Source organism: Malus sylvestris, chromosome 14, assembly GCF_916048215.2.
Source record: "Malus sylvestris chromosome 14, drMalSylv7.2, whole genome shotgun sequence".
NCBI classification, from domain to species: Eukaryota; Viridiplantae; Streptophyta; class Magnoliopsida; order Rosales; family Rosaceae; genus Malus; species Malus sylvestris.
This window is the reverse complement of record NC_062273.1, coordinates 7452545-7477359: the sequence shown is the minus strand read 5'-3', so window position 1 is coordinate 7477359 and position 24815 is coordinate 7452545. Positions and strand designations below refer to the sequence as shown.

Here is a 24815-nt window from a genome sequence, read left to right as displayed (position 1 = left end):
CGTAAAGTCTTTCATAGTTTTTTAATTAATGTAGAAGTGTAAAAAAAATGTAGAAAAATATATATAAACGCTCGTAATGACAAGTTTTACAACTTTCATGAAGAGCTTAACTTCGAAATTCGCCACTATAATCATATAAATCATAGATCAAAATTTAACCGTTGATTGTTGTTTACATTTACGCTTCATTGTTCTCATCAAATTTTGTTTTTTTTTTTTTTTCAAATTTTCTTTTTTTGAAAACTTGATCTATTAGAGGATGCAGGAAGGTGAACGGTTTGGATCGTTGATATTATATTCAGAGTTTTACGGTTAGTGAAAATATTGTTTGATGTTTATAAAGTTTCTACAAACTATATGACATCAACTCATATTTTAGTTAACCGTAAATATCGAAATGTGATATCAAAGATTTGAACCGTTCATCTTCTTACATCCGCCAGATGATCATGTTTTCAAAAAAGAAAATTTAAAAAATGAAATTCAGTAACAAGAATAAAGCGTAGATGGCAATCAACGGTTAAATATAAATTTAAGGTTTATGAATTATAGTGTTGGATTTCGAAGTTGACCCTTTCATGAAAGTTGTAAAGTTTGTCACTATGAGTGATTGTATATTTTTTTTACATTTTTTACACTTCTACAATAATTATTATTAATTTTATTAATTTTGCCCTCAAATAAAAAATATTATTCATGAGGATTTTAAAAATCTAAACCATAATGTAAGTGTATCCATTATCTAGTCGTGGAGGAAAAATGATGAATCATGAGTGTTTATATATTCTTTCACATTTTTCATACTTGTATGTATGTCTTCTTATTTCTTGCCTATACAAAGACTATATTAGTTTATTTTAATTTTAGACAACAACATGTTAAGTAAAATTTATCCTAGTAATGATAATAAGGAACTCTCATAATAAAAATAAATAATGACTAAAACTTTTTTTTTTTAAACTTATATAGAATAATAATACAAAACTATATATTTAATATAGAACATATTGTATATATTAATATGGCTATTGTATTTTCTAATAAATCTCTTAGTAATTAAACTTTAAAATTATCAAAATAATTTTTTTTAACGGGTCAAAACGGGTTACCCATGTGTTACCCACATGTATACTGGTTAAGAACCCGTTATAACGGGTTCTTAACGGCCGATAATGACCCAATAAGTTATCATGTTGATCCGAAACCCGTTATTTTCGTGTCGTGTCAGAAATTGCCGGGTCTATTCAACACCCACTTTATAATCTCTTAAAAATCCAAATTTTTACTCTCTTTACAGCTCCTTTTTTTGTCACTTGCTTCCTCCCGTTTAAATCGTAGGCTGCCTCATTCGGTCAGTCAATCTCTGTTTGAGTATTCAAAATTCTGAATGTTCACATGACAATTTTACAATGTTCCAAATACATATAATGGGATGCTTCTGAGATGGTCATGGGGGCATTCCACCGGCTTGTTAAATTTCTGGGGTTTTAACTGCCTTTTCAGGTACCAAGTTCTGAATATTGTATGTATTCCTTCTTGACTTGTAGGAAATTTATGTTGACTGTTATTTCCTTGAGTTTATCGTAAATTTTTTGGAACTTCAATTTTCTGTTGGCCTAAAAACATTGTTTTTTTTTTTTTTCATTTTTGTTTGTTTTTATTTATTTTTTATTTGGGCTATGAGTTGCCTTGATTCTTGCCATTTTTACTTTTCAGTGGGATTGTTCATGAAAATTGTTGGAAGTTTTTATCCGTTTCTACATTTCTACTCCAATTTTTTCCTAGTGAAATTCATTAACTTTGATACGCAAAGCACTTAAAGAAGGTCATAGTACTGATTATTTGTTTTTGTAGGATCTATAAGCATATTCAGCTATGCCTGAACTGGTCGAACATCTCCGTAAATCGCGTCTCCTGCTGTGTATCTTTCTTGCATTCCTGTTAAATACTCTTGCAACTTCAGATATTCCCTTGGGTTCCAAAATTTCTATAGCCGATAAAACATATGGATCTCTCCAAATGGTGATTTTGCATTTGGATTTTTTAACCGTTCAGACCAGCCAGGCTATAGTTTCGGGATCCGTCTCATTTCGAAAATTTTTCCTCTTGACCAACAACTTTTGGTATGGAGTGCTGCAGCTGATCTTATTATTGGTAACAATTCTTATGCCCAGCTGACCAGTAAAACAAGGCAATTATCAGTTGTTTCTGCTGCTCTTAATGACAATGAAAATCTTGTTCTATTGAATCAAGAGAAACATATTGTTTGGCAAAGTTTTGATACTCATCTGACATACTTCTTCCTGGACAGAGCTTCTCTACATTGTAAACACTTCGAGCTGCAAGCAAGAATTGTGTGTCCAGTTACTACACTCTTCTTATGAGTGCTTCTAGTCAGTTGCAACTTCGATGGGAAAGCCATGTCACCTACTGGACAAGTGGAAGCCTTTCTAGTTCAAACCTCAGTGCTTTCATCACTTCTGAGGGAGCCTTACAACTCCGTGACCAAAACTTGAAACCTGTGTGGTCAATGTCCGGTCAATGTCCGGTCAAGATCACAATGACTCCATAAATTACAGGTTTCTTAGGCTAGATGTTGATGGTAATCTCCGATTATACTCATGGGTAGAAGATTCAAAGTCATGGAGATCAGTCTGGCTGGCTGTTGAGAACCAGTGTGATGTCTATGCAACCTGTGGCCAACGTGTTATCTGTGTCTTCAATGATTCTGGGTCCCCTGATTGCGAATGTCTATTTAAGCAGCAGACAAATGAGTCCACTTCCAGATGTTTTATTCCAAATAATCGCTGTTCTTCTGGTTCCAACATGCTTCATTATAAGCATACTTTCCTACATGGAATGTACCCACCAACTGATGATGTAGTTGCCAAAGTTAGTCTAGAGGAATGCAAAAGCTTGTGTCAGAATGACCTGACTTGCACTGCTGCAACATTTTCGAATGATGGAACTGCATGATGCTTAATTAAGAGAACACTGTATGTTACTGGCTATTAAGACCCCTCACTGAGTTCAGTATCTTACGCGAAGATGTGTGCTGATCCATTAGCTGTAAATCCCAATCACTCATTGTCTTACCCTCCTCCACTCAATCCCTCTCATAAGTTTTGTTTCCCTTGCATAATTGGAGCAGCAGCAGCAGGAATGTTCGTTGTATTTATTTTAGTTCAACTGGCACTTGGTTTCTGGTTCTACAGAAGAAGAATAGGAAGAAAGCTGCTTTTTCTCTTACGTACCAGCCCAAACTCAAACGGTTTGATAGTGTTATCGTTCTCTGAAATAGAGGAGCTTACAAAGAACTTCAAATACCAGATTGGGCCTAAGATGTTCAAGGGCGTTCTTCCAAAAAGAAAACAAGTTGCTATCAAAGATGTGGATGCAAGCATAGAAGAAAGAAAATACCGGGGTGTAGTTACAAAGATAGGTAACATTCATCACAAAAGCCTTGTGAAGCTGCAGGGCTACTGTTGTGAGGTAGATTACAAATTTCTAGTCTATGAATATGTGAAGAATGGTTCTCTGGAGAAGTATATAGCAGATCATAAATTGTGTAAGAAGCTGAATTGGGGGAAGAGATTTGATATATGCTCAAGTGTCGCAAGGGCCGTCTGTTATCTACACACAAGCTGTAGGGAATTTGTGAGCCATGGGAATTTGAAATGCGAGAATGTTGTGCTGGATGAAAATTTAGAGGCCAAGGTGACTGAATTTGGACTTGGGAACATAGTCAGTGAGGTATCATGCTCTTCATGTTCATCTGCAGAGAGAGATGTGGAGGACTTTGGTAAGATGGTGTTAGTATTAGTAAGTGGCTATTGAGTTGGGGACCCTTGTGAGTGGGCATACAAAGAGTGGCTGCAAGGGCATCCAGAGAATGTGGTAGACAGAAAAATAATTGGCGGGTTTCTTCCACAAGAGCTGGAACGTGCTTTAAGAATTGCATTTTGGTGTGTCCAAATTGATGAGCGTAGAAGACCTCCGATGAGAGAGGTGGTTAAGGTATTGGAGGGCACCTTGAGCGTTGATCCACCACCACCCTCTTTTTCTTGTCAAGGGCCACGGGATGACGAAGAGGAGCCATAAAAACCAGCCATATGGAAGATATTTTATTTTATTTTTGAAATATCCTCAAGAGTTTTAAGCTGTGCATAGTAGGACTAACAACACAATGACAATTTAGCCTTGTGTTCTTGTCTTTGAGATAGTCCTAACGAGAGATTTCCATCCACATCCGAGCTTGACTATAATGAAACGCCATTTTGCCATTTAACTTTTGAATTTCGTGTTTAACGTTGAAATGTATTTTACATTTGTGCCCTCTTTTTTTCTCTGCATATAAGAATAATCACGACGCTAATGAAGTTCCTGCTCTCTTCCAAGTAGCCAAATCCAGTTTTCTCAGGTAAGAATTCTCATTTCATTTTCATTATTACATGGCCTAAAGATCTGGCAGTTTTGTATTTTGGTTATAAGAGGGGTTTGCTTTTCTTGTTATTGTTAATGAAAATACTGTTGTAACTTGCTTGAATTTCTTTGGTCAAATTGTTGCTTTCCCCATGTTTTAGTTGATCGGATTTCTCGCTTTGCTTCCCTTTGGATAAAAAGGAGAAAAAGGGAGGCCAAAAACTGACATCCTTTTATTGTCTCCGGTGGTGGAGTTGGTTGGATTTGCCGAAGTTTTAGAAGGTGTGAAGTTTTTCGTATTCTTGCTTGAGATGGTAATCATCAACTCCCTGACCCAATATTTGACTCAAAGCAAGAACTATTACTATGTATTGGATACGTAAATACAGTTTGATTTGTATTTACTCCAATGTTATCCCCGATTGTTGTGCTTTGAGATTTGCTTTCATTTTTCCCTTATGATTGAGAGCTTCGTTGACTACATTCCCTAGTTTATCGGTCGCTTAAGACAACGTTTCTTGAGCAACTTTACCACTTTGGAATGGAAATGTTTCTTTGATATGGGGATTTGGCAAATTTGTCCATTTCATTGGTAGACCCACACCCTGTTCTATTCAAAATAAACATTTGGAACATGAGAAATCTTTGGCCAATCTTCTCCTGTGTTGTGCTGGCATCTCCTCTCCAGATCAGGACACTTTCTAATTATAAGTTTTGTTAAGGCAGTGAGGTGGTGCCATCGTCTCTGGCAAAGACAACAGTTTGGGACATGATCTGAGGCCAAGCATTTTAAGCGATGTGAAACTCAACCACCAGGTAATGCCTCTTCCCACAATCTAATAAACAAACAAGCACAATAATCAACCACAGAAGGAACCGTGGCTGATATATCATAAGCCTTCAATACCTTGCTTGTTCTTCGTTATGCTCGGATGTAACCATTCCTCGTTCAAAAGTATCTGATTCTTGTTTTTAGGATTGTCACTTCTTGAAAAAGTAATAAATGTGTGGAACTCTTTTTATTTCTTTTTCTTGCCATCAGGACTCACAAGAAGCATGAGCTTGGCATGAACCTGAACACGAGCAAGTTATGCACTATCCACCTACTTAGAAGGAAATCACATATGGGGCTCAGTTTCAATCTAATCTATCTGACATTACTACAAGAACAAATTATATTGGAGTTACCCTATTGATGGCAAGAAAAAGAAACAAAGAGTTCCACACATTTATTATTTTTTTCATGCAGTGACAATCCTAAAAACAAGAATCGGATACTTTTGAATCAAGAATTGTTTCATCTAAGAGCAGAACGAAGATCAAGCAAGGTATTGGAGGCTTACGTTATTAAGTTTGTTTGGATGTGGAACTCTCCAAACGGTAAACTGCCGATTACCCCCCAACCCCACACCTGCACCGCATTAACCGCAATGGTATCAATATATAGAGGGTAATAAACTTATCAGATATATGGCATGTCATGTTATAAGACTCTGAATTTGGACCTCCTATGCATTCGTATAAAAGTTTACGAGATAAATAATCTCGATAAACTCACAATGTAACATCGAAAGTATCATAAGAACATTTCCCTGTAAATGCAAAACACACATGTGATGAAGTACCTTTGGAATTCAAAAACAAGTTTGAAATGACGAGCTGCTAGTTTTTGAGACATAGCTTGCTAAAGGGCAAGGAAATGACATGATAATCCCACAGAACAATCCCTTCGGTTACTGGCCTTCTGGTGCCACAACGGGATCTACACGATTTTATTTACAACACAACAAACTCTAAATTCATTGAAAACAAGACATATAAAACATAAGCTTTAAGACAAATGGCCTGTTGGGTAACATGGACACACAAAAAATACATGCATGTTTCTTGTCATTGGAAATGGAAACAATGAAAAGATCAGACCCCTGTGCGTCTATGATGCCCTTTTTGCACTGTTCCTAGCGAAGCAAGTACACACTCTCCTCACTACACAAACATAAGTACACAAAAAGGGTAATTAGCAACTCAGCAAAAGCACAACAACCAGAAAACCAGAAGACCAAAAACACAAAAACACGGGTTAGGCAAGTTCGCTTAGGTACAAAAACGCACAAGGTATATTGATTTCTGAAAGGCCTAGGCCAAAACTAAGGTCATCTCCATCTGATCCGGCCAGAGGGCCATAGGGCTAAAAATAGCTTGAAATGATACGAAAACCGTCTCCAACCGAGGGCTAGGCCAAAGGGCTCGTAGCACCATTAGGCCAAAAATACCAAATTAGGCCAATTGACTAGCCCAAATAAGCCAACCAGCCCCAAGCTGACCCAAAAATTTCAAATCCAATGGCTACTGGCATCAGCATGACACCAGCTAGCAACGTCTAGTTGATGTCATGCTGATGCCAGTAGCCATTGGATTTGATTTTTTTTTCTTTCGGGTTCATGCCAGGGCGCTCAACCATGGAGGCAATCTATCTCTTACGAAGATTGATGGAAAGATATAGAGATGGGAAAAAGGATTTACACATGGTCTTTATAGATTTGGAAAAAGCGTATGATAGGGTCCCAAGAGACATTCTTTGGAGGATTTTAGAGAAGAAAGGAGTACGAGTAGCATATATCCAAGCTATAAAGGATATGTATGAAGGAGCAAAGACTGCCGTAAGAACTCATGAAGGACAAACCGAAAGCTTTCCCATAACTGTAGGATTACATCAAGGCTCATCCTTAAGTCCTTACCTTTTTGCGTTGGTAATGGATGAGTTAACACGACATATTCAAGATGATATTCCTTGGTGTATGCTTTTCGCAGACGATATAGTGTTGATAGATGAAACTCAGGAAGGGGTAAATGCAAAGCTTAACCTTTGGAGAGAAGTGTTGGAATCTAAAGGTCTTCGCCTAAGCCGATCAAAGACAGAATATATGGAGTGCAAGTTCAGTGCAAATGGAGGCCAAAACGAGTTAGGGGTGAGGATCGGAGATCAAGAAATACCAAAGAGCGACCGTTTTCGTTACCTAGGATCTATCTTGCAAAAGAACGGAGAATTAGATGGAGATCTCAACCATAGAATACAAGCTGGATGGATGAAGTGGAAGAGTGCATCCGGCGTGTTGTGTGACCGCCGTATGCCACTGAAGCTCAAGGGAAAATTTTATAGGACGGCAATAAGGCCGACAATGCTGTATGGCACAGAATGTTGGGCGGTGAAACATCAACACGTACACAAAATGGGTGTAGCGGAGATGAGGATGCTTCGTTGGATGTGTGGGCACACGAGAAAGGATAAGATTAGGAATGAGGATATCCGGGGTAAAGTAGGAGTAGCCGAAATTGAAGGAAAGATGAGAGAAAATCGGTTACGGTGGTTTGGACATGTGCAAAGAAGGCCTACTGACGTTCCGATTAGAAGATGCGACTATGGGACAGAGGTTCAGGGCCGAAGGGGTAGAGGAAGACCTAGGAAAACTTTGGAAGAGACTCTAAGAAAAGACTTAGAGTACTTGGATCTAACGAAGGACATGACACAGGATCGAGCACAATGGCGTTCTAAGATTCATATAGCCGATCCCACTCAGTGACTTGGATTTTCCAAGTCTCCAACCGAGAAGTTTTCCTCACTCGGGAAATTAAGGGAACACTACCCCAACCTACATGCTCCACTCAGAAAGCTTTAACATACAAGCTTTAACAAAAGAAAATTCAAAGAACTTAGCGAAGAAGGCTTTGGTGTATTTAACACAATACGTTGAAATGAAGGAAAGCTTATTTATTGATATCCCTGATAAGCTACAAATATGTACATATACATGAGTCAAAATAAGCACACAAGAAGGAGCCTTCACAAAGGTTGCTTAGGAGAAGTCTCAGCAGTCGGTAGAGCCCCAGAAAGAGAAGGCACCGGAGGGGGATCATTTGGAGCCTCAGTACTGGACAGAACCCTAGAAGGAGGAGGCATCAGAGGTTGATCATTTGGAGCTTCATTACGCGGTACAGCCCCAGAAGACGAAGGCAATAAATGCCTTTGGAACAAACCCACAAATCTCTGATGATCAAGTAAAACCTGACCATCAGTTTCCTTCATCTGGTCAAGCTTCCTCTTCATGTTTGTAGCATAGTCATGTGCGAGCCGGTGCAACTGTTTATTCTCATGCTTGAGTCCTCTAATCTCCTGTTTGAGACTCATCACTTCAGCCGCCAATGATTCAACTTGGCGGGTTCGAGCAAATAGGCGTTGGGCCATATTAGACACAGAACCTACACACTGAACACTGAGAGCCAGCGAATCCTTAACAGCTAACTCATCAGACCGTTTGGAAAGTAGTCTGTTATCTTTGGGAGTGAGAAGGTTCCTGGCCACCACCGCAGCGGTCATATCATTCTTCATCACGGAATCCCCAACGGTAAGAGGACCAGTAGGGGAGACGAAGGATGGGCGCCATATGTTGTCTGGAGAAGGCGGGGCTGCCTCTTCAACAAGGTTCAAGTCAAAACGACGGTCGGAGGGGCCAGACATTTTCAAAGGTGTTGAAGAGAGAAGAGGTCGGACAAATCAAGATCTTAGAAGTGCAAGAATGAAGCTTCTACTGGTGGAGATTCAAGTGTGCTTTGGAACTTAATGCCAGCCCCTATAAAAATCTGCACTCGACGAAGCTTCAGAAATCGAAGAGGCGCCTGCTCAGAAATCGAAGAGGCGTTTGCTTTCTCAAAAGCTGGGCTGCTTAGAGATCACGAGGGTTGATCTCAGAAATCGAAGAGGCGTTTGCTTTCTCAAAAGTTGGGCTGCTCAAAGACCACGAAGGCCGATCTCAAAAATCGAAGAGGCACCGCCCTCCGAATCTCGAGAGCCAGACTCCCAACATGATTACTTTCTCAAAAATCGAAGAGACACTGCTCCCCGAATCTCGAGAGCCAGACCCCCAGCATGATTGCTTTTTCAAAAATCGAAGAGGCGCTCGCTTTCTCAAAAGCTGGGCTGCTCAGAGACCACGAGGGCCGATCTCAGAAATCGAAGAGGCACCTACTTTTCTAGCCTTGTCAGCACCTGTCACACGCACACTCAGCTTTGCAGAAATTATGGGCATTCTGTCGAAGACTTCTGGTGAAGTAGAAAGCACATGAATCTTACTGTTCAATCACCCACTTCCCACACGCAACAATAGCTCATGGGTACCACAAATAACTTTGCCAAAGTTCTCTGCCAAAGTTGAGCACGTGAAGCTTACAGCTCCCACTACATCGCTCTGACCAAGAAAGGTAAAAGAATAGCAAAGAAACAGCACTAACAAAAGTTTAGACACATAAATTTTGAAGGTCTAGCTACCATATTATTACCCACAACTGTAAAGGAACAGTACCACTGCTGGATAATTGGAAAGTCCCTGTGTGTCAACCTTTGTGCTTCGTGGCAAGGTAGACTAGCAAACATGCCCAACCTTTACTCACATTCGAGAAAACACTCCCAATAAGATTGCTTGCTCCAAAATCGAAGAGGCACCGTCCTCCGAATCTCGAGAGCCAGACTTCCAACATGACTACTTTCTCAAAATCGAAGAGAGGGTAAAGGAACAGTACCATTGCTGGATAATTGGAAAGTCCCTGTGTGTCAACCTTTGTGCTTCATGGCAAGGTAGACTAGCAAACATGCCCAACCTTTACTCACATTCGAGACAACACTCCCAACAAGATTGCTTGCTCCAAAATCGAAGAGGCACCGCCCTCCGAGTCTCGAGAGCCAGACTCCCAACATGATTACTTCCTCAAAAATCGAAGAGACACTGCTCTCCGAATCTCGAGAGTCATACCCCCAGCATGATTGCTTTCTCAAAAATCGAAGAGGCATCATTCTCCGAATCTCGAGAGCCAGATACCACAGACCACTTTTTCAAAGTGCTCTGACAGAGTTAAAACATGTGAAACTGGCAGCTCCCACTACCGTGCTATGACCAAGCAGGGTAAAGGAATAGCATTACTACTTGTTGTTAGGGAGACTCCTATATATGTCGACCTCCATCCCCAACGGACAGGCAGACCTGCAAAAATGCTCAACCCTTCATCATATCTGATAGGGCACTCCCAACGAAGCCTTTCGAAATATTCAGCTTTCTTTCCCCCCGATAATACCTCTGCAAACAAGCTATACTAGAGCAAGAATATCTCATATCATCAGGGTTAAAAGCAAGAGTATCCCATATCATGCTTTTTCCCTGTCTTTTCTTTTGGCCTTGTTTTTACCTGCAAGACAAGGAGAAAGAGAGCAATCAGTCAGCACTTGGAATCAAGCTTCCAGCCAGGAATTGACTGCCTGGAACCCCTTACCTGATTACTTACCTGGCATTGCTCTCGAGTACTCATCTTCAACATCTTATGTTTCTAGGGAAGATTCCGCATCTGCTTGAGGAACAGATAGGGCAAGTGCGAAGGATACAAGGAAGCATGTGGAGACAAGCGTAACAGCACACGTGCCGATACATTCATTACTCTGTCAAAAGCAGAAGTATCCCATATCAGCAGGGTGGAACGTACTCTAGATTTGATGGACTTGTTTTGACCCTCAAATTCTTCAGTCGGCCTTATACTCTGGAGAAAACCAGAAAACCCTCCAGCTCAGTTCAAGAATAAGCCTGTGGAAAGTTACTTCTTCAAAAGCAAAAGTATCTCATATCATCTCTTCTCATTTTTCTTCTCTTTATCCTTCATGCTGCTGCAAGATGGGGAGAAGGTGAACAATCAGTCGGAGCTCTGATTGCTTACCTTGTCTGTCACCTCTTTCAGTAGACCCCCTAGCTCGGCGACTTGGGGGACTCCTACTACATGGTTTGTATCGCGCTTGACCAAGCCTGAAACTACAAGTAAGCTTCAAGTGAAATTGATACATTACCTTGTGCATCTCCACCAGTTAAAGATACCACCCCTGGATGGAGGAAGAGTACTTCCAGAGAATATGCCACATCTACCTATGAGACAGATAAGGCAAGTCAAGACGACACCACACTCCGATACTTAGAAGTTTTGTGATTACGAGATCATTCTCCCACAATATTTCCTAATGTCATTTGTACTAAATCATTCACTTGTACTCACTAAATGAGAGCTTGAACCTATGTACTTGTGTAAACCTTCACAATTAATGAGAACTCTTCTATTCCGTGGACGTAGCCAATCTGGGTGAACCACGTACATCTTGTGTTTGCTTTCCTATCTCTATCCATTTATATACTTATCCACACTAATGACCGGAGCAATCTAGCGAAGATCACAAAAAGCGATCGTTTTCGCTACCTAGGATCTATCTTGCAAGAGAACGGAGAATTAGATGGAGATCTCAACCATAGAATACGAGCTGGATGGAAAGAGTGCATCCGGCGTGTTGTGTGACCGTCGTAGGCCACTGAAGCTCAAGGGAAAATTTTATAGGACGGCAATAAGGCTAGCGATGTTGTATGGCACAGAATGTTGGGTGGTGAAGCATCAACACGTACACAAAATGGGTGTAGCGGAGATGAGGATGCTTCGTGGGATGTGTGGGCACACGAGAAAGGATAAGATTGGGAATGAGGATATCCGAGGTAAAGTAGGAGTAGCTGAAATTGTAGGAAAGATGAGAGAAAATCGGCTCCGGTGATTTTGAACATGTGCAAAGAAGGCCGACTGACGCTCCGGTTCAAAGATGTGACTACGGGACAGAGGTTCAGGGCCGAAGGGGTAGAGGAAGACCTAGGACAACTTTGGAAGAGACTCTAAGAAAAGACTTAGAGTACTTGGATCTAACGGAGGACATGACACAAAACCGAGCGCAATGGCGTTCTAGGATTCATATAGCCGACCCCACTTAGTGGGAAAAGGCTTTGTTGTTGTTGTTGTGGATAAATTTTTTAAAAAAAATGTAACAAAAAATTCCAAATTTTTTCCTATAAATACCTAAGTCATTCCTACACCATTTCTCACATAATTTTCATCATTCCATACTATCTTACTTCATTCTATTTCAATTCTTCACATTCTATTCTCTTACCCCTTCCAATAATCTTTCCTTCAATTTTTTCAATAATTTTCAAATGGCCACATCTACAATGAAAGGTAGGGCTTGGACCCAAAAATAAGATGAAGCTCTTTGTAGGTCTTATAGATGGACCTCGGAAGATAGTGTGAGGAGGAGTTCTCAAAAAAGTGAAGGTGTTTGGAATCATACGTTCAAAAAATACTATGAGTTCTACGAAGGTACCACTCCACCGAATACTTGAAACCATGAGAGTTGTTCTTCAAGATAGAAGAAACATCTTCATCCAAGTTTGAATAAATGGCATCAAGCAGTGTTAAAGGCCGCAAATAGAAATGAAAGTGGAGCCAAAACATATAAAACATAAACTTTAAGACAAGTAGCCAGTTGGGTAACATGGGCACAGAAAAATACATGCCTGTTTCTTGTCATTGGAAATGGAAACAACAAAAAGATCAAACCCCTGTGCGTCTGTGATGCCCTTTTTGCACAGTTCCTCACAAAGCAAGAACACATTCTCCTCACTACACAAACATAAGTGCACAAAAACGGTAATTAGCAACTCAGCAAAAGCACAACAACCAGAAAACCCGAACACCAAAAACACAAAAACACGGGTTAGGCAAGTTCGCTAGGGTACATAAACGCACAAGGTATACTGATTTCTTAAAGGCCTAGGCCCAAACTAACAAACTTTCCCTAGCACTTGCACCCATGTTTGAATCTTGTAACCCGTACATTAAAATGTTGAGTAGTTTAGAATATTGAAAAATAAAATAAAATAAACAAAGCCTGGTTGATTGATTTGCCGAAGCCAATCACATACCACCTCCATCGTCGGCCGTAAGCTCCGGCCAGGCTTCTTGTCGCTCCTCGACCAATCCCCGTTCTCCATCTACCTTTCCCCACCTGCCGTCAACCTATCGGACCTCCCCACCTCCTTACTCCTTCTCGTTCTTGTCGCACTCAACGCCTTTCAAGCACGGGAGATGTCGAAAGCGAGCGAGGGGTTTTTGTCGGCGTTCGTGACGAGGGTTTGTTTAGATTCGGAGTTAGTTCCGAGGAAGGAGCCGTTTGGCGGGTGAGTGAGTACTTTGGAGGCTGTGGCCAGGGCTTTTGTTCGCTGGTTATCTTAATAAGCCCATAAAAACCAGGCCCAAGTTGTTGAAGAAGGGCTAGAAAAACAATGGAAGAGTGACAGTGAAAATCCTAAAGTACTGGGGAAATGATTTCAGATACTTAGTATTACGGTCTAGTAATATTCTTCTTCACTTGTAAGTGAGAGGTTTTAGGTTCGATTCTCGCCGAAGGTGAATATGAACCAAATACTTTTGAATTAAGAATTGTTTCATCTAAGAGCAGAACGATGATCAAGCAAGGTATTTGAGGCTTACGTTATAAAGTTTGTTTGGATGTGGAACTCTCCAAACGATAAACTGCCGATTACCCCCAACTCCACCCCTGCACCACATTAACCACAATGGTATCAATATATAGAGGGTAACAAACTTATCAGATATATGGCACGTTGTGTTATAAGACTCTGAATTTGGACCTCCTATGCATTCGTATAAAAGTTTACCAGATAAATAATCTCGATAAGAGTAAATTGTAGCTATGATCCCTTAACTTTAACTCAATTGGAGCAAAGGTCCCTCAACTACAAATCCATTACCATTGGTCCCTCAACTCATCAAAACGTGCAGCTATGGTCCCTCAACTAAAAATCTATTACCATTGATCCCTCAACTTTAATTCAACTGGAGAAATGATCCCTTAACTTTAACCTAATTGTAGCAATGGTCCTTCCAACATAACTCATTTTGACAAAATTTTTGACGTAGTTGACGAAAATGACCATAATTACACACTTTGATGAGTTGAGAGATCCTAATTATATAAATGGTTATTCCAACATAACTTATTTTCACAAAATTTTGACGAAATTGATGAAAATGACTATAGCTACACATTTTGATAAATTGAGGGACCAATGGTAATGGATTTTTAGTTGAGGGACCATTGCTCCAATTTGATTAAAGTAGAGGAATTATTGCTACAATTTACTCTCTCGATAAACTCACAATGTAACATCCAAAGTATCATAAGAACATTTCCCTATAAATACAAAACACACAAGTTATGAAGTACATTTGGAATTCAGAAACAAGTTTGAAATGACAAGCGGATAGTTTTTGAGACATAGCTTGCTAAAGGGCAAGGAAATGACATGATAATCCCACAGAACAATCCCATTGGTTACTGGCCTTCTGGTACCACAACGGGATCTGCATGATATTATTTATACCACAACAAACTCTAAATTCATTGAAAACAAGACACATAAAACATAAACTTTAAGACAAATAGCCAGTTGGGTAACATGGGCACAAAAAAAATACTTCTGGTCTTGGAAATGGAAACAACGAAAAGATCAGACCCATGTGCGTCTGTGAGGCCTTTTTTACACAGTTCATTGCTTTGTACAGTTCATTGCAAAGCAAGTACACATTCTCCTCACTACACAAATATAAGTGCACAAAAAGGGTAATTAGCAACTTAGCAAAAGCACAACTACCAGAAAACCAAAAGACCAAAAACACGAAAACATGGGTTAGGCAAGTTCGCTAGGGTACAGAAACGCACAAGGTATACTAATTTTTGAAAGACCTAGGCCCAAACCAACAGACTTTCCCCAGCACTTGCACCCATGTTGGAATATTGTAACCCGTACATTAAAATGCTGAGTAGTTTAGAATATTGCAAAATAAAATGAAAAAACAAAGCCTAGTTGATTGGTGTTGCCGACGTACCAATAAAATGAGGTGGATCAAACTGCGAGATGTCGCAAGAGCTATTGCTTGCTTCCAACTTTGACATGTCATCTCTCTCTCCTCTTCTCGAGGCCTCTCTCTCTTCTAAATTGAATAATCCTCCACCGTCCCACTGAAGCCAATCATAGACTCTCCACAACTCCAATCCACACCAAATGCCTCTCCAACGCCATCGCAATCTCCGGCCAGGCCTCTTGCCACTCCTCGACCAATCCCCGCTCGCCATCTACCTCTCCCCGTCCACTAAATCCTTGCTTGCCGTCAACCTATCAGACCTCCCCGCCTCCCCACTCCCTCTCGTTCTTGTCGTGCTCAACACCTTCCACTCGCGAGAGATGTCGAAAGAGATCGAGGGGTTTTTGTTGGCGTTCGCGACAAGGGTTTGTTTAGATTCGGAGTTGGTTCCGAGCAAGGTTCTAAAAAATGCTAGGCACTAGTCAGGCAGTGGGTAAAATAATTATATATATTATATAAATTAGTTAAATTTACTATATAATGGATAAATAAACATTGAGTAACATGTTATTTTTGAAAAAGATATACATATATAATGAAGAGTATAATATAATTTAGTCTTAAAAAGAAAAAATAATAAAATATTATATTATAAGAATATAATATAGTATAGTTGTAAAACAAAACAAATAATAAAATATTACTGAATAATTTATATAATATATTTATTAGTGGGCAGTGGGTATTATTTTTTATGCTTTTTTATTATGAGCCTTGTGGACTTTCACACAAAACTAGGCATTTTTTCCTCTTTCCCAATTTTCCCTACTGCCTAGTCTCTATCTCTCACCTCGAGTTCTCCGTTTCTAACCCTCCATCTTCTTCTCTTTTGAAAAACAACAAATCAAACAACTCCCTCTAACCCTCTATCTCTCCTCCGCATATCTCCCTCTATCACTCCCTCTAAGCCACCACGGTAATTCTCCGTTTTCATGCACATAAGTTATGGGAAAGAGACAGAGCCACGCCAACTTTGAGTTTTGATTCGGTGCGATGTGGTCGTACTCCTCCATCATGTTGTCAACGTCCTTGTCGGTGGTGATAAGGATCAACAAGTCAAGTTCCTCGTTCAACAGTTGGTGCTTCACAGTCACGTCACTCAACCTTACCCCACACTTGCACTGATCAAGTATGCAGTTTGCACAGACGCAAAGTGAAGAGACGAGGAACGACTAGCGCCGCCTAGCTTCGTCTAGTCGACCGCCTAGACCTTCTCTGATTTATTGAACGTTTTGCCCAAAATCACCACGGAAGCCCACCGCCCAACTCCTAGGCGCCGCCTAGGCTGATTTTTAGAACACTGGTTCCGAGGAATGAGCTGTTTGGCAGGTGAGTGAGTACTTTGGAGGCTGTGGCCAGGGCTTTGGGTGCGCTCGAGCCTAATGGGATGGATAGGGTGGCTTTTGTTGGCTGGTTATCTTAATAAGCCCATAAAGACCAGGCCCAAGTTGTTGAAGAAAGGCAAGAAAAACAATGGCCAAGAGGAAAATGATTTCGGACACTTGTAAGTGAGAGGTATTAGGTTCGATTCTCGTTAAAGGCGAATTTGAACCAAATTATTGTTAGTGCATTGTGAGGTTAAGTCTGTCCCATCCCCTTTAATGTAGATAATATCGTTTGTTAAAAAAAATGTTGTATTTCATATGCGAAAATTTATTCATTAAAAATTATTTTTCACTTCTTTCTCTAGGAGAAGGAAAATGCAAAAAAAAATTCTCATGTTTGGTAAGAATAGGAATGTAGGAAATATCATTTTTTGGGGGGATATAATGGAAATTTTGCAGTGTTAATTTGTTACTGACACCAAATTTGTCATAAGAAGATAGCAATCAATGCATCTTTTTTGGTTTCCTGTAAGGAATGAGAAGTTAATACCAAGGGCTGGAGGGATTCACTTGTCCTCCTATTTTTTTGTGACCCAAAAAATCATTTCACGAGTGTGCACTTAACCCAACATGGGAAAGTTGTAATATCCCGTCTCAAAATTTATTATTTATTTGTTTTACTGTTTTGAAAAATGTGATTCAATTTAAGTTTCAATTTGGTGTACTCAAAATAGATAGATAGAGCTCATAGCATATGGTGGGTGTGTACTTAGAACCTTAACTTGAGGCGGTGGCCGTGGCGGAGTTCAATTGGTTCTTTGAAGCATTTGAGAAGCCTGGACTTTCCTCAAAATAAAGGAATCACCGATCTCCTCAATTCAATTTGTAAGTTGCAGAGCTTGCAAAGTCTGAATCTCGATGGATGTGTGAATCTTAAAGAGTTGCCTAGAGACATGAGCAAGTTGATCAGCCTTAGATTCCTTAGAATAACCACAAAACAATCAAGTTTCCCAGAGGAGATGCATCGGCTCAGTGCCTTAACACAACTCAGAATCATAGAGTGTCCTGATCTGGAGAAGAGATGCTAGTGCGACACATGAGAAGATTGGCCAAAGATTTCTTATGTTACAACTATTTATTTTGAATATAATAGGCAAGTGTCTTCAATGCCGCCTGCCTCTTAGTTCTCTGTTTGTCTTTGTTTCATGTTTCTAATCTTTTGTTGTTTCTGAGTTGCTTGTATTTTGTGCCACCCGATTTAAATTGTATTGTTTTTTTTTATTTCAGTAGATTTAAACATGTTGATTTAGTACTACAATCTAGTTGTATTCCTCTTCATTTGTAAGCGAGAGGTCTTAGGTTAGATTCTCGCCAAAGGAAAATTTGAACCTCCTCCCCTTTAATGTAGATAATAACGTTTGTTCCAAAAAACAATGTTGAATTATTGTAACATTACTCCATTTCAATCACACTTTTGAGAACCACGCTGATTCTCTATCACGACCACACCAAGCTTTGGGAAATTTGGAAAAATAACCAAATTTTAGATCTCATATAGAATTATAACCACCATTTTAATTTTATGATAATTATAACCAAAACTTGATGTAAAACTATTAATATACCCTTAATACTAGGGTTTCTCATAACAACCACAACACAACCTTTAAACTACCTTAAAATGTTGAGGATTACTGCAGATTGAGGCCACTGAATTAACTTTCTCTTTAATTAGCAAGACAAACTATGAGAATGTTCTTCAGAAGGTACTAATTCCATAGCTAATTATTATTTTTGTAATTAGATACTTCGATTTAGTGTTTCACTGACTAAATTGCATACATTCCAATATATTTTTCCAGTGGATGAAGAAAGAATACGAAATTGCATATGCAAAGTGAATAGTGAAAACAAAAAAGTGATGAAGATTAATTTCTCATTTTAGGATAGTTTAAAGGTTTGTTTTGGTTGTTGTGAGAACCCCTAATATTAAGGGTATATTAGTACTTTTACATCAAGTTTTGTTTATAATTATCATAAAATTAATATGGTGGCTATAATTCTATATGGGGTCTAAAATTTGGTTATTTTTCCAAATTTCCCCCAAGCTTTTGAGTAAAAACCACATTGGTCACATCAATTTATGTTCCTGTCGCCTCATCTTTAGCACGGACCTCAAATTTTCTTAGTAATTAAATTCTGTTACTCCCCCCCCTCGGGGAACTATCTCAAGGCTGCCTACCCCCTTAACTATTTTTCTTATAGATTTATCCCTTTAACTAGTACAAGACAACCAAATAACTCATTGCCTTTAGATTTAAGAGAATTTCATCCAAATGTCTGTTAAGCGGTGTCATGTGAGAGGTGCGAGACACATTTTCGAGCGCAAACTTGTCTTTGATCTAGCTCCTCCCTCTACTTTCCCTTTGCGTAAAAGTCGAATTAGCAAACAACTGAAAAGATTACGGTTATTTGGGACAGATAGAGCAGGGATTGATGTGTGGTTGGACTAAAAAATGTGTCTCATGTCTCTCACATGACACCACTAAACGGAAACTTGGATGAAATTCTCTCAGATCCAACTACAGGGTGTTATTTGACTGTCTTATGCTAGTTAAGGGGGTAAATCAGAAAGGAAAATAGTTTGAGGAATAATTGGCAACCTCGTGATAGTTTGGAGAAACAATTGGCAGCTTACCCTTCTCCAGTCTACGAATTCTGACTACTGACGATTTCACCATCATCAAACTATACAAAAGTATTAGAGGAATTCAGCACTTGCATTGCGCAACAATAGGTTGGTAGAGATGAGGTTGATGAAGCCAATTGCCAAGAGAATGTTTCATGTGTCTTCTATCAGAAGCAAAGGAACGAAGGAACATTGGTACATGCACTATCCGGAAACACTCTGCACCACATTACCCACAAAGGTATCTGTTGATGCACAAAACCGGGGCGGTCTTGGAACAACGTAAATCCGATCGTGAATCTGCACAAACGCTCAAGAACACGAAGAACACAAAGAACACAAGGATTTTATCGTGGTTCACCCCAATGTTTGGGCTACGTCCACACTGTAGTTGATTCTGTTTCTCTGTAATTGTATGGATACAAGTGTTTGAGGGGAAGTCCCCCAGAGAGAGAAGAGAAGGGAGAGGAGAGCCTCGGTGGTGTGAGAACTCTCTCTCAAGGCTTCTAGCCTTTGTTTTCAGCTCTAGCCCTTAGAAATGAGGACTTAAGACCTTCTTTAGAATGAGGGGGAGTCCCCTTTTATAGAATAAGGGGCTCCTCCTCTTTTACATTTGTCGTGGGCTTAATGTGTGAGGCCCAAATACGAGGCCCAAATATATGGTACCAACAGTAGTCCCCCAAGTCTTCAGTCAAGAGAGTCTTTTGGCTGGAGACTTGAAATTCAGTCCATGTGTGGGCCGAAGTAACTAGATGTCGTCTTGAACTAGTACTTGATATGAGGCGGTGCTCAAAGTGAAATGATGTTCAACTATAAGTAGCACATGTTGCGAGGCTGCTCGGCTTGTGGCTTATGTTGCCTTGTTTGGCTCGGCTTGTGGCGTTTGAAGGTGAGGGAGTCCCTTTTATAGAATAAGGGCTCACTCATCAATACATAAGTGATGGGTTATGAGTGATGCTCGCGGCGAGGCGGTTGCTCAGCTGGCGGCGTTGCTCTCTAATGAAGGTGGGGGAGTCCCTTTTATAGAATAAGGGCTCGCTCCTCAATATATAAGTGATGGGTTAGGGGTGATGCTCGCGGCGAGGCGGTTGCTCAGCTGGCGGCGTTGCTCTCTAATGAAAGTGAGGGAGTCCCTTTTATAGAATAAGGGTTCGCTCCTCAATACATAAATCATGGGTGATCTCTTAATGAAAGTGATGGAGTCCCTTTTATAAAATAAGGGCTCGCTCCTTAATACATAAATAATGGGCTAGAGTCCCCCAAGTATTTTTCATGAGGCCCAGTTGAGGCCCAATATATGGTACATAATGTAGTCCCCCAAGTCTTCGGTCAATAAAGTCTGTTGGCTGGAGACTTCAAATTGAATCCATGTATGGGCCGAAGTGGCGGTTGTTCGGATGCGGTATTTGTATACCCTGCACTGAAGCTTTGTAGGTGAAGCTTTGCAAGTGAAGCTTTGAAGCTAGAGCTCTGTAAATGAAGCTTTCGAAGCTGGAGTTTTTGTAAATGAAGCTTTGGAAGTTGATTGACATAAGTGATGCTCATGAATGTTTATGTTGATTGACATGAGTGATGCTCATGAATGTTTATGTTGATTGACATGAGTGATGCTCATGAATGTTTATGTATGATTGTCATGAGTGATGCTCATGAATGTTTATGTATGAATGACATGAGTAATGCTCATGTATAATTTGAAGTACTAGGCGTACTTTTGATCACCTGGTTGGTGGCATGAAGGAGAGTACGGGTTGTACATTTCATCACCTGGTTAGTGGCATGAATGACTAGTTGCCAAATTAGAGTACAGGTTGTACAACTCATCACCTGGTTGGTGGCATGAATGGCTAGTTGCCAAAATTAGAGTACGTGTTGTACATCTCATCACCTGGTTGGTGGCATGAATGGCTAGTTGCCAAAATTAGAGTACGTGTTGTACATCTCATCACCTGGTTGGTGGCATGAATGACTAGTTGCCAAATTAGAGTACGGGTTGTACATTTCATCACCTGGTTGGTGGCATGAATGGCTAGTTGCCAAATGATATTAGAGTACGGGTTGTACATTTCATCACCTGGTTGGTGGTAATAGAGGCGGGTTGCCGAATAATTGTGGAGTACTGGGCGTACTTTTGATGGCCTGGTTGGTGTTATTTTGGGCTTATGGGCCTTCGCCCTCCACAACATTCCAGCCCATTTATTTTGGGCTTTGCCCTTTTTTTTTTTTTTTTTTTTTTTTACTATTATTACCCTCTGATGGGGTTAATACAGATGTCTCCGAAAGATAAAAAATAAATTACATCACTCAAAACAAAGGTTTCGACAGTTGCAGATATTTGGTACGTACTGCACCTACTGCGTACTGGGTTGTTGCAGATCTTTTTCCATGTGCGTATTCCAATGGCTTCAGAAAAGTGGGAATAAGTTTTCTTTTTCAAAAGTTGATGGCATCTTCTGCTTTACTTTTGTTTTTGCTTTTCTGCTTTCTGCAATTATCTCCGATTGAGTAGTGGGTTGTTTCATCATTCTCTGGTGGTGGTTTAGAGAAGTAATAATGATAAAGCAAAATAATAAAGAAAAAAAAGGGTCTTATCTTGATTTGTTTGTGTTGTCCATGTCGGCTTTTCCAGAAAAGCTTCTTTAGTCTCTCTCTTCCTCCAAATTTTAGAAAAGCACTGATAAAGCTTATGGCATGTGAAGCTCAAATGCAACTTGGATTGCTTTAGAAAAGTCGGCATTTAATACAGCATTTCTAGCCCCTGGTTCTTTAAAACACATTCCTCATGTCTGGGCCCGGCTTTACATTAGCACATGGTGGGACTGGGGGATTGAAATCCAGAAAAGACCGATTGCTCAGCAGTGTCCCCAGCTGTTAAAGAAGAAATGAACGAGTTCGCGGCAGTTTTGGGTGCTGAAGGCGAGAAATTGGTGGTAGCAGCAGCGGCAGAATCCATCTTCTTCTCAGCACACCCAATACCTTTTGTCAGCGCAACCGGAGTGGTTTTTAGATGAGGATTTTTACGGCAGCGGCGAAAGGTGAACCACCGGCGTCAGACAGTAAATCTTGAACGCAGTAGATTGTTGAGAACAAAAGGTTGCTCTGTTCTTTGATCCCGGGGTTCTGCAATTGAAGATATCGGAATTTGGGTTACCGGAGCTTTCCGGGACAGGGCGTGGCCGATTCTTCCTCTGTCCAACAACGAAATGACCTTCCTGAACTTGGTTACTGCCATTTCCGTCACCGCTTTATACTCTGTTGCATCTTCCGTGTTCGACGACACGGACTGGTGATGGTGATGATCATTATACTCCAGCCCCCTGTTAATGCACTCGGTGTGGAACACGTGGCAGAGACAATTCTAAGTTGTTTATCAGATACAATAATGAATCACATCTCAAAATCCCAGGTACTCTCAGCAGTTAATTTTGGCATCTTTCGTTCCTCCGCCAAATTGACAGATGCTGAAAACTGAGAAAAGCCATTGATTTTTTATTTCCTCGACCACTCCAACCCCAACAACATCATCATAAACCATCTGGGCCACCGCGAGATCCCACAAATTCTTGCCCAAATCGCACGATGGCTCAAACATCGTGGAGTGAGCCTCTCTGGTCGTGGCACCAAAACTTCAACAGATAGACCGAAGAAGGCGTTGGGACGTTGGAGATTTGATTGAGATAAAATGAGAAGAAGCACGACGACGGGCACGCGGACGAGAGCTGATCCTTCAACCTCTCCTAATTGCAGGTAAGGCCGGCCTTGTTGGGACAGTTGACGGTGAGGACGGAGGGCTCATCAGGAGCCTTCCTCGGCTTGATAACGACGATGTCGTCGCAGGGAATGCCCATGGCGGAATCAGGGTAATCACGAAACTACCCCTCTTTCAGTTGGGTGTGTTGATTGATGTGTCAGGTTGAGCGATGAGGGACAAGATAGAGACGAGGGACATGAGAGATATATAGAGATGTTGTTGTAGCTGCTTTAGCATAGACAACCAAAGACCAAGATTTGATCAGAAACCCATTAAAATTCTCCGATTGGAAAGACCACCCATTTCGAAAAAATGCCGATTAGGAGACCCAAGTGAGGATTTGATCCAACACGCCATGGGAGGGCATGAAGCTAAAGAATTCGTGCTTATTTTTGTTTTGCTTGAGAAAAATCTGTAAAGGTGTTGAAAAAGTTGTAGAGAAAGACATGGAAGCCATCATTTTTTTCTGGTGAGCACTTTGGAACTCGGTGGAAATATGAGGACATGGTGGCGTGGATGGGCTGCAAAAGCAGGTGAATTTGCAGCTGAAATCTTTGGTTTCCGTGTTGACTGACTGAGAGAGGAGGCAGAGGTGGTTGGAGATCTGCGAAAGTTTTCTGGAGAAGCCAAAGAGTGAGGTTTTTGGGTTCTTGGATTTCTGCAGATTCACGGTGGGGGTGAAAAACTGAAAGAGAACCGACACAACTTTTCGTATCGATTCCCACAGACGGCGCCAAATGTTGATGCACAAAACCGGGGTGGTCTTGGAACAACGTAAATCCGACCGTGAATTTGCACAAACGCTCAAGAACACGAAGAACACAAAGAACACAAGGATTTTATCGTGGTTCACCCCAATGTTTGGGCTACGTCCACACTGTAGTTGATTCTGTTTCTCTGTAATTGTATGGATACAAGTGTTTGAGGGGAAGTCCCCCAGAGAGAGAAGAGAAGGGAGAGGAGAGCCTCGGTGGTGTGAGGACTCTCTCTCAAGGCTTCTAGCCTTTGTTTTCAGCTCTAGCCCTTAGAAATGAGGACTTAAGACCTTCTTTAGAATGAGGGGGAGTCCCCTTTTATAGAATAAGGGGCTCCTCCTCTTTTACATTTGTCGTGGGCTTAATGTGTGAGGCCCAAATACGAGGCCCAAGGCCCAAATACGAGGCCCAAATATATGGTACCAACAGTATCAATTTACATAGAGGGAAACAAACTTAAAAGATATATAGCATGTTACGAAAGAGATGCTGAAACACATATTCTTCGCCCCGAAAAGGAGTACGCATCCTCCCATTTTCATATCATTCATTTCACTTTAGAGTGATCTTCAAACAAAATATTCCACTTCAATTAATCAAGCACAAAATGATACCAAAACATAAAGAACATTCTTGCGCATTTCATTCATTCACAAGGCAGCTTATCGGTTTTACCCACAAGGAGTAAAAAGGTAAAAATAAAAAGCATTTGTAAGTAGTTTCTTAAGCATCATACAACTCACTTTTACGGTTTCAGAATTAGTAATTTAAAAAGACCAACGTGATCAACAACAAATATAGGATAAATGAGATTAATTGCATGCCACCTTGAAGGGTTGTCTTTGGATCATTATTCATACATTTATCATAAGGAAGCATCATCATCATTATTCATACTATCTCAATTCCCCTGCAAAAAAAAAAAAAAAAAAAAAAAAAACAGATGGCTGACCTTGCATTTTCGTTGGCAAGCAGACTCATTGAAAGGCTCAGCTCCATTGCTTCCGAGGAGATTTTCCTGGCGT

The 24815-nt window shown here is 40.4% G+C and overlaps 1 protein-coding gene, 1 long non-coding RNA gene and 1 pseudogene across 5 annotated transcripts in view; all 3 read left to right on the top strand.

Annotated features, from left to right (window-relative positions):
- The window catches only part of LOC126599237 (putative disease resistance protein RGA1), a 69763-nt gene that overhangs the window by 21971 nt on the left and 22977 nt on the right, over window positions 1–24815 (top strand). The window lies entirely within an intron of this gene.
- Window positions 1876–4101, top strand: LOC126599241 (G-type lectin S-receptor-like serine/threonine-protein kinase SD3-1; annotated as a pseudogene).
- On the top strand, window positions 19596–24049 carry LOC126599253 (uncharacterized). Its single transcript, XR_007615048.1, has 2 exons — window positions 19596–19723; window positions 23968–24049. It is a non-coding gene; the product is annotated as an uncharacterized LOC126599253 (long non-coding RNA).